Genomic DNA, 10,613 nt, shown 5'->3' with positions numbered 1-10,613 from the left:
TAGAATTTCCCTTAAATGTTTCAACCATGGTTACTTGTAATGGCTGCACTGATGTTAACTTAAAGGTAAAGGGACCCCTGACCATTAGGTCCAGTCGTGCCGACTCTGGGGTTGCGGCGCTCATCTCACTTTAATGGCCAAGGGAGCAGGCGTACAGCTTCCGGGTCATGTGGCCAGCATGACTAAGCAGCTTCTGGCAAACCAGAGCAGCACACGGAAACGCCGTTTACCTTCCCACTGAAGTGGTACCTATTTATCTACTTGCACTTTGACGTGCTTTCAAACTGCTAGGTCGGCAGGAGCAGGGTCCAAGCAACGGGAGCTCACCCTGTCGCGGGGATTCGAACCGCCAACCTTCTGATCGGCAAGTCCTAGGCTCTGTGATTTAACCCACAGCTCCATCCGCATCCCGATGTTAACTTAGGTTAACCCTAATCTTGGTTTGCTTCTCCCCAAAATCTGAAATGTTGTTCCAGGGACAGCCAATGGGGTGCCCTGCAGATGTTTTTAACTACAGTTCCCATCTTCCCTAATCACTGGTCATGTGGATCACGGCTGACTGTAGGAGAACTGTAGTCCAAAACATACTGAAGACTCCACATTGGCTACTTGTGTGTGCTAATCATAGCTAGGGTTTGTGCATATGCCACGACTAACCATGATTAGGGCAAGAGAATTCAAGCCAGGGACAGGGCCTCTCTACTGTGGCAACTGTGACATCAGGTGCACACCTAGAAGTAGCTGAGAGACATGGGGCAGATATACACGTCTTTCCCTAACTTGCAAGTGTCCTTTTGACAATTAAGAGTTGATTCCTCACTCTGGACATTCCTGGCCTGAGAGCACGGCGACATCCAATTATAATTAGGAACCCATTAAAAAACACAGATTCTAGTACCAGCAACAGCATGACGAGGAGAAAAATCAGCAACCAGGTATCTAAAATACAAAGACGACACCCAAATACAGAATCTTTTCTCAAAGGTAAACCAGGTAACTGCTTTTAAAATGTCACGTGGTGTTAGGTCGATGAGAGAAAAACGAGACAATGTCTTCCCTTTTCCTTCCCATTGCAGCTAGAACTGGACCTTGTACTGCCATTAATGCCACTCCCTTATCTCCCCTTCCCATTCTGAATATGGCTGCAGAGAGAAGTTGGGTGTATTTCACCAAACTTCTGAGTGGCACAATGGGAGCAGCTTTCTGCTCATGACCATACTTTGTCCATGTCAAGCATAGCTATTAAGGAAGAAAGGGCTTTCCAACAGTAGCTCAATTGATTAGAGTGGTCTGATAACACCAAGGTTAAAGGTTCAATCCCCTTATGGGACAGCTGCATATTCCTGCATTGCAGGGAGTTGGACTTGATGACCCCCAGGGTCTCTTCCAACTACAGTTCTGTTTCCCTCATTGTTCATCCATAAAGCTAATTTGTGGAGTGGAGGGTGGAGCAGGACCACACACTTTGGGGCCCACAATATCTCCTGCAGCTGTGCATAGTGGGGCCTGCTGAGGGGCTTGGCAACACCCTGATTTCTCCATCATAGGCATACTTTGTGAGCAGGCTGCCATTGGCTTTGGACACAAGTCTATAGAGCACGGGTGGGGGACCTGCAGCCCTCCAGGTGTTGCTGCACTACAACTCCCATCATCTCTGACCATTGAGCATGCTCGTTAGAACTGATGGGAGCTGGAGTCCATAGGTTCCCCATCCCTGGCTTAGACCAAAAAAAAAAAAAAAAAAAAGCATATTGGGAGCTGGCTGCTTGTAGATGAAAAATAAATAGAAAGGAGGGTAGCCTGCCAAGTCACAAGGTCCAGGCTTTTCAGCAGTTTCTTGTTCAAAAGACTTTACTTTTTGTCCTCAGCTTGCTTGGAACACTTACTCATAGTAAAGGACACGAGCAAAACCAAGCATAGCAAAATATATTGGATAAACACTGGGAGCAAATGCTATTTTTAGCTGCTCTGCGTATTCCCTGCTGTTCTCCACCAGATTCCAAATGTGCACAGAAAACATGCAGGAGGGCTTAGCTATTCTAGGCAAGTCCTCCTCGTGACCCTTTCCCTTCTGAACACCCGAATGCAGAAAACGTTGGATGGATTAAAGATGAAAGCTAAGGCAAGCCACGGCAACAGCCTTTCTGTAACCGGCGTTTGAGTTTGCTTTCTCAATGACAGAAGAAGCTGAACGGAGCGCTTCCAGAAAAGACTCAAGGCAAGCTAAGTCAACTCACCAGGCATAAATTCGGGAGTCACTTGATCTGAACACAAAAAGCGAAATGTTGTGCATTTTGGTTGTATTCTTCATGGGCCAGACCACTGCTGATCCCAAATGCTGTATCTCCCAATGACTAGGTGGTTCGCAAAAGTAGTAATCTTGTACATCTTGTAAAATGGACACCTAGCACAGGAATGGCGCACCACTGTGAAGGCTAGATGCCTTCTGGGGGCTACATACCATTTGCAAACCCCTTTCTGTCATCCATCCAGGCAGGGAAGAAACATCAGAGCTCATGGACATGTTCCAGCTAGGCAAAAATACTAAAGGAGGTTGCAAAGAATGCCTAGGCAGGGCTGTGGCCTTTGTATGATTCTGAGGGCCAAATAGAGAGGGCTGAATTTGCCACACACACACACCCCCCTCACCCATGCCTAAGTCTCATCCTCATCCCTGATCTAGTAATATGCCTGGTATAGTAGTGTGTGATACTGTGACCCAATGCTTCGCTTTCTATTTTTATTCCTCTTTTATGTTATGGAAGCACTGGTGAGGGGGTCAAATGTTCCTGGGTCTAGTGTCCAGAGAATACAATGGCTCCCAAGAATTAGAAGCTCCCCATCTGAGAGGATGCATGTAGCCAAGGTTCATAAGTTATGAGATAGGGGACTCCACTTCTAGCCAACCATAACTTTTTCTGTAGTAATCTTATCCTTAAGTACACAACACTTCACTATAACAGACTATGAGGTGATAACTCCACTATCTGCCCTCCTGTACAAGATGCTGTCATCACCAATCCAGCATCGCTAAAGATAACCAGCTGAGGAATCCCAGCTAAGCCCTGCTGCTATTTTGCCCTCCTCTGCAGTAATAATAAGGAACAAATGGAACTGGGTAAGCTGATGCATCTAGAATATGAATGAACAGCAGACAAGGAACCGGCTGCAAGCTGAAGGCACTTTATTTGTGTTCTGAAACTGACCTCAGTCACGCCGCACATGAAGGCGAAAGGGCGGAGTGGTGGAAAAAGCCCAGCTCTGACGTATTTATACAAATTAATAGCTTGTCACCCTGAAGCTGATGAATAATTTTGCGGGATATAAATGGCAAGCCGGAGTCCAAAAATAGATCGGCTTGCTGCAGACCTGTCTGCCTCAGCTACACTGCCAGAATACAAACAAGATCCCTTGCTGGGTTTCTCTGCAGAGCCAAGGAAATCTCTGCTCAAAGCAATGTCCCCAAACCTAAGTAGTAGTGGAAGAAGGAATCACTGCACAATATATACACTTTGCTGATTTGCTTATGTTACCTCAATTGCCCCCTGCCCCTTGGTGGGAATTTCCTGTTTTGCAAGTGAAACTTTTAGTCCTGACATTTTGCTTCTGCAGTTGACCTGATGCAGCATATTCATTCTGGAAAAGCACTGACATGAGACATGCCTGTGGGCATTCAGTGGGCATCAGCATGGCATGTTCCTCCACCCTCAGTCCCCTGCCCTCTTCTCCGTTGGCAACACGTGGACTGGCTGGTGTTATTCTCACATGGCAAAGTTCTTCCCTAGGGCTCCGTGACATCCAGTCATCACCATTCGCATAGATGAGAGCCTCTCCATTCATAAAGAGGCAACACTTGATTCACAATGCACCATTTGTTTCTGCGTATTCCTAAAATAGCATCAGGGTACGTGTTTTGTTTGTGGCAACCTACAGATGCCCTGTATGAGGAGCAATATATATTTGTGGAAGGGTTTTGCATACAGTTCCTCCCCACACGAGAAGCTGCTATGGGGAGGCGAGAAAGGTGATCCATTAGGGAAGGGCTGTAGCTCAGGGACAAAGCATCTGTCTTGTGTGCAGAAGGCTATATGTTCAATCCTTGGCATCTCCAGGTAGGGCTGAGAGAGGCCCTTGTCTGAGACGCCAGAGAGCTGCTGCCAGTCATTGCTGAGCTGGATGGGCCAAGAGTATAAAGCAGTTTCCTAAGTTCCTATTCAGCAGTCTTGGTTGCTTGTGGGCTCAGTTCAGAGACCTGCAAATTCATCTGCATGTGTGCTGCTGCTACTCTCTTTGCAACTGAGGAATGCTTGAGTACAGGAATCCCCCTTCCTGCAATAAAGGCTAGTAGACGATATCCTTACTCTCCCTGAATTTGTCTCATGAAGATAAACACAATAATCTGGAAACCAAGCCTTATGAGGAACGGTTGAGGGAGTTGGGTATGTTTAGCCTGGAGAAGATTGAGAGGGGATATGATAGCCACCTTTCAAATACAGTGGTACCTCGGGTTACATATGCTTCAAGTTACAGACGCTTCAGGTTACAGACTCCAGTAACCCAAAAATAGTACCTCGGGTTAAGAACTTTGCTTCAGGATGAGAACAGAAATTGTGCTCCAGCAGCGCGGCGGCAGCAGGAGGCCCCATTAGCTAAAGTGGTGCTTCAGGTTAAGAACAGTTTCAGGTTAAGAACGGACCTCTGGAATGAATTAAGTACTTAACCCGAGGTACCACTGTACCTAAAGGGCTGGCACATGGAACATGCAGAAGGCTTATTTTCTGCTGCTCCAGAGGGGTAGGACTCAAACCAACGGATTTAAGTTACAAGAAAGGCGAGTCCAAGTAAACATAAAGAAGAACTTTCAGAATGTAAAAACTGTTTGACAGTGGAACAGACTCCCTTGTATTTCTGAAATTTCGACTCTTTATCCTCGAAGCCTCTTAATCTTAGATCTTTTTTAAACATTTCATTGATTTGAAACTAATGCAGCCAATCATTAACATATTCCTTAACTACCTCAAACGACTTCAGCCTCCATTTACCTTCTGTTTTTGTTATTAGATTCTGATATGTTGCCCATCCCCCTTTCATATTTATTTTTTTCACACTCAGCACCTCTAGTGGTGACAACCAATACAGAGTTTTTGCTTCCAATAGATTTTTATACTTTTCCCAAACCTCTATCAAAGACCTTCTTATGATGTGGTTTTCGAAACCTTTATGTACTCGCTTTTTGTCATACCATAAATAAGCATGCCACCCAAATCTATTGTCGAAACCTTCTAAATCTAGCAAATCAGTGTTTTCTAATTTCATTCATGCCTTCAACCAGCAGAGGCAAGATGCTTCATAATATAATTTCAGGTCTGGCAGGGCGAAGCCTCCTCTTTCTTTCGCATCAGTCAATAGCTTAAACTTTATTCTCCGCTTCTTACCCTGCCATATAAACCTTGAAATTTCTCTTTGCCAATTTTTAAAGATAGCTGCCCCCCTGATTACTGGAACGGTTTGAAATAGAAATAACATCTTTGGTAGCACGTTCATTTTTATTATTGCAATTCTTCCCCAAAATGAGAATTGGACTCATCTTCACTGGAGGTTTTTAAACAGAGGTTAGATGGCCATCTGTTATGGATTCTTTAGCTATGGTTCCTGTTTTGCAGGAGGTTGGACTGGTCAACCCAGTGATCACATTATGTTGCTAGTAATGGTGCAAGAAAAACGGCTGCTGTTTGGCTGGTGGGAGAAGGGGGGCGTTCATACCTCTCCAGATTGAGCAGGACGGTTAAATAGATTTATTTATTTTTTAGTTAAACAAGGGAGGTCTCACATCATTGTCGGAGTATGAAATGAGCAGCGGAAGGCTGGTTACAGAATTACACCTTCAATCAACTCTGACCCTGATATCTCAGGGTAATGAGCATCCATTCTGGTGGGCAACTGATGTGGTGCTGTCCTACCCTTTTCTTGGATGAAATGCATTTGAGAGAGTGCATTTGGCAGCAACTCTGCTGCTTGAAACTCTCAAGGATGGGGGGGGGGGCACTCGGCTCGAAAGATGTGGGACGCTACTTGAATGCTAGCAGCTCTGGAGTGATGGGCTCACTTTCTTGTGGCAATGCTTGGCCATGGAACTCCAGTCTGGGACACAAAGAGGTGCAGAATAAACCAGGAGTCCATGGTACATTTGTGGACATGTTCTGTGAAAAACAGGGACACGGTTTTCTAAAATGGCTCCAGGGTGATATTTCCTTCACTGTTTGAAGAGCATCTCACCAAAGGGGACTCCCCCATCCCTATCCCTCTGTCTCACTTGGAAACATTTGATCAATGGCTATCATCTGGACTGACATGGCTTAGGGCCAAACTCCCTGGTGATTTCTTTATTTATTTGATATTCTGCGCCTCATCAAAAGATCTAAAGGCAGTTCACAAGAAAAAAAACATAAGTTAAAACAAAAACAAAACAATAGCCTCCCCCCACAAACACATTTAAAAAAGCTGTAGAATATTAATCAGCTAAATTAATTTATTAATTTTCTATCCCACCCTTCCTCTCAACAGAGCACAGGGTGACAAGAAATAAAACAGCAAAACAATGTGTGATGGCCTGGGAATCCGATTCAGAGGCTGAACTGGAGGAATCCCAGCCTACACAGGAGTCCCCGCTTCCAGGGCCGGCTGAACTGGGGCAGGGCCTTGATTCTGAAGCGCCTGCACCTGTGCCGGATCCTCAGGAGCAGGCACCAGGTGAATCCACTCTGGCCCCGGAGGTGGTTGAGGACTCAGTGCCTACAGGTGAGTCTCCCCCTGGGTCCAGTAACCCTTCAGCCTCTCCTGAACTGCAGAGGCTCAGGGCAGAGAGGCGGAGGGAATTGGTTTCTTCCAGGAGGAGTGCTCGCCTTAAGGCCAGGAGAGGCGGGTCTCCTGGGGGCCGGGACTGCCCCTGGCCTCAGAGAAGATAAAGGCGAGTCAGCCCGGTCCCAGGTTGTGGGAGCAACGTCGTCGAAGAGCTGTTTCGGCCAGCACCCTGTCCTGTTCCTCCAGAGTTCCTGTCCTTGCCCGGCTTCTCGCTGTGGACCCCGCTTCGCCTGTGGAGGACTGTCTGCCGACCCTCAACTCAGGTCCTGGACCTCGCCCCATGGTAACCTCCCCCCTGGACCAGCAAAACAATGCCATTAATATGAGAGAGCTTCCTGTATTGCAGGAGGTTGGACTACATGACCCTCAGGTCCCTTCCAACTCTACAATTCTGTGCCTCTATAAGAGAGAAATGATCAAGTATCCCCATGGAAGGCCTTCCATAAATGGGGAGCCACTACCAAAAAGGCCCTATTGTGGGTCGGCACCAACTAGGCAGGACCCAGCTGTTGCATTATTCACACACTACCATTTAGAAGAAATAGAAGCTGGGGTTACCTATCTGGAAAGTGTTCCCAAGCTGGATTGGAGCCTCACACCCATTTCTAGACCTGCTCATGTTGAACGCACCTGGTATTTGCCTGTTAAGATGCTGTTTCCTACAAACACTGTCAACATTTTTGTGCGTGTATACATGCAATTTTCAGCAGTGAATCTTCACAAGGTGCCAGTCTAGATCAGGAGCATGGTCCAGACTTGAATCTCACAGCTCCTTTTCCATCATGATCACAGCTGCTAGCTGGATTACACTTACAGTCGTACCTTGGTTTTCGAACGAAATCTGTTCCAGAAGTCTGTCCGACTTCCAAAAACATTCGATAACCAATTGGCTGCAGGAGCTTCCTGCACACAATCGGAAGCTGTGTAAGATGTTTGGGTTCCAAAGAACGTTCGCAAACCGGAACACTCACTTCCGGGTTTGCGGCATTTGGGAGCCAAAACGTTCGAGTCAAAAGGCGTTTGGGATCCAAGGTACGACTGTCCTTTTTTAATGAGTGAATAATGCAAGACATAGTTTGGGGTTGGTGAAAAGGCCATTGCAGTGCTGGGGGGGGGGGGCATGGAGAGCTCATAGTTGAGCTTTTCCAACTCTTACTATTCTGAGCCAACATTTCTTAAATGCAAAAATATATCATGTGTTCAGAACATTTGAAAATGGAAAATGATGAAATATCAGTTCCTTGGGAAAAACCTAATTGTGTATCCTAGGAAAAAGCTGATACTGAAAGACACACTATTTCTGTACCGGAAGCTGTCTCATCTCCATGCATCCATCCAGCCATTGCCCCGTTTAGGTATGGGTTAGAATAATCTAAGCACCAGTTACTTGATATTTGGGATGTGAGCACTAGGAACTTCTCTCGCTACATAATCACGTAGCCTTGGGGACCAAGCACATGGAACAGATTGACTTACCAATATAGTGGTAGCACACAGCGTTGTTTACATTTCACAGCCATAGGCAAGTTCCTCCACTGTGACTTATGTCCCATAGACATTTAGCTTTGATCTTTTGGCTTCACGGTTGTCCCATTCCAGAAGTGGTGTGGCAACAGACTAAATGCAGACCTAGACCTAGCTATGCAATGAGTAATATCGTCATCCGCATCAAGGCTGGCAGTGAGAGCACGCTCCCTAAATATAGCAGGGTATAAGGTTAAGGGGAGCCTTGCCAGTTGCAACGGGTGCGTGAACGTGCACATTCCCAGGAAGAGGCCCAGGCAGTACTTACGTTTGCTTGAACCCCCTTGGGAAAGAGCAATCGGCTATTCAAGGGAAAGTCATCGGAGTCACGCAATCTTACGTGTGTTCACTTCAACGGGCCTGCAGTAAGTCTCAGTCATAATTAAAATAGTACCATCAGCAAAATGGGAAATCAGAGCATGAGTAAGTCATGGCCCTTTCGCTTTCCTGGGCGATCATGGAGAAATAGAGGTCCAGTACTGAGGTCTGTTTGCTGAACTGCCTCAACTTTTTACATTCAAAAGTGTTTTTTACATTCAAAAATATTTTTTACACTCAAAAATATTGTGACCAATCTGATTAAAAGCAGTGACCAATCTCTTTAAAAATAAAACCTAACTTTTTAATGACACATTTTTGGGGTATGGGGTTAGGTAGGGTGCATTATATTATATTATATTATATTATATTATATTATATTATATTATATTATATTATATTAATATTTCACCTTTTTCCCCTGACAGGACTCAAGGCAACTTATATATAAAAATAAGAACCATTGAAAACATAGGAAAAGCAATAATTTAAAACTTGAATTAAATTGAATTGAACATTGATAGAATTAAAGCAGGTATAGGCAAACTCGGCCCTCCAGATGTTTTGGGACTACAACTCCCATCATCCCTAGCTAACCGGACCAGTGGTCAGGGATGATGGGAGTTGTAGTCCCAAAACATCTGGAGAGCCGAGTTTGCCTATTCCTGAATTAAAGCAACCGGTGTACAGTGGTACCTCTAGATACGAATGGGATCCATTCTGGAGCCCCGTTCACATCTAGAGGTAAATGTAACTAGCGACGGAGCGTCTGCGCACACGCATGTCGCTTTCTGACACTTCTGCGCATGCGCGTGACATCATTTTGAGCATCTGCGCATGCGCAAGTGGCGAAACCCGGAAGTAACGCGCTCCGTTACTTCCAGGTTGCCAAGGAGTGCAACTCGAATGCACTCAACTCGAAGCATATTTAAGCCGAGGTATGACTGTAATTCTTTCAGAATCAGTGCAGTGTGATTTCATCTGGCTGCATAAGTTAATGTTCTTCAGCCACATTCTGAACTAACTGAAGCTTCCGGGTAGTCTTCAAGGGCAACCCCATGTACAGTAAATTACAGTAATGCAAATGGGAGGTTACCAGAGAATGGGTCACTGCAACTAGGCTACCTCTGTCCATGAATGGTCAAAGCAGGGAACCAAAAAGATGGAAAAAGGCACGTCACACAACCAAGACTACATGAGCCTCTAGAGACAATGCTGGATTGATGAATACCCCTCCTTCCCCTGGTGTATCTGCTCCTTCAAGGGAAGTACAATCCCATCCAGTACAGGCTGTACACCTAATTCCTTGACACAAGAATCATTTACCCATAATGCCTATTCTCTCCCACTTCCTTCAAGGCTTGTTCTATGATTAAATGGCTGTCACTTGATAGCAGAAATCTTCAATGATTTATCACATTGGTTTTAACTGAGCATTTGAATCAATTACATCTGCATAAATGCACACATGTATAATAAAGCAATATGGCATGGGGTGGGGAGAGATAACCCGCATCCTTGCCCCATGTTCCCCAACTGTGGCTATTTGAACATCTTTTTTTAAAAAAGTAAAGCTTTATAAATGCAATCACACAATTAATGTCTTATTTAGCTTCATCCTACATGAGAAGAGATGGCTCTTCAAAGGTGGCACTTATCTGCATTTTTTTTGTACATGCTTGTCTAGAAGTTGTTTTTTTTCAATTCTGTCCTTTCAAAGTAATCACAATGTTTTAAATGGATTAATGTAACCAATTAATCAACTAAGGGTTGTATTCAAGGCTAGTCCTACTCAGAATAGACCGACTGAAATTAATAAGCCTAAATTTGTCATGTCTGTTAACTTTAATGGGTGGGTCTACTCTGAGAAGGACTATTATTCCATCCTAAAACTGTGAACTTGTACAGTA

The 10,613-nt window shown here is 45.0% G+C and overlaps 1 long non-coding RNA gene across 1 annotated transcript; it reads right to left on the bottom strand.

Annotated features, from left to right (window-relative positions):
* Positions 1-3,167: 3,167 nt before the first annotated feature.
* Positions 3,168-8,939, bottom strand: LOC309327609. Its single transcript, XR_014150592.1, has 3 exons — positions 8,338-8,939; positions 6,352-6,418; positions 3,168-4,329 (listed from the first exon to the last, which is right to left on the bottom strand). It is a non-coding gene; the product is annotated as an uncharacterized lncRNA (long non-coding RNA).
* Positions 8,940-10,613: the final 1,674 nt, after the last annotated feature.

This window comes from Podarcis erhardii (genome assembly GCF_964252035.2).
Source record: "Podarcis erhardii genome assembly, chromosome: 1".
Classification (NCBI taxonomy): Eukaryota; Metazoa; Chordata; class Lepidosauria; order Squamata; family Lacertidae; genus Podarcis; species Podarcis erhardii.
Note: the sequence above shows the minus strand (reverse complement) of the source record. Positions and strands in the feature narration are given on the sequence as shown.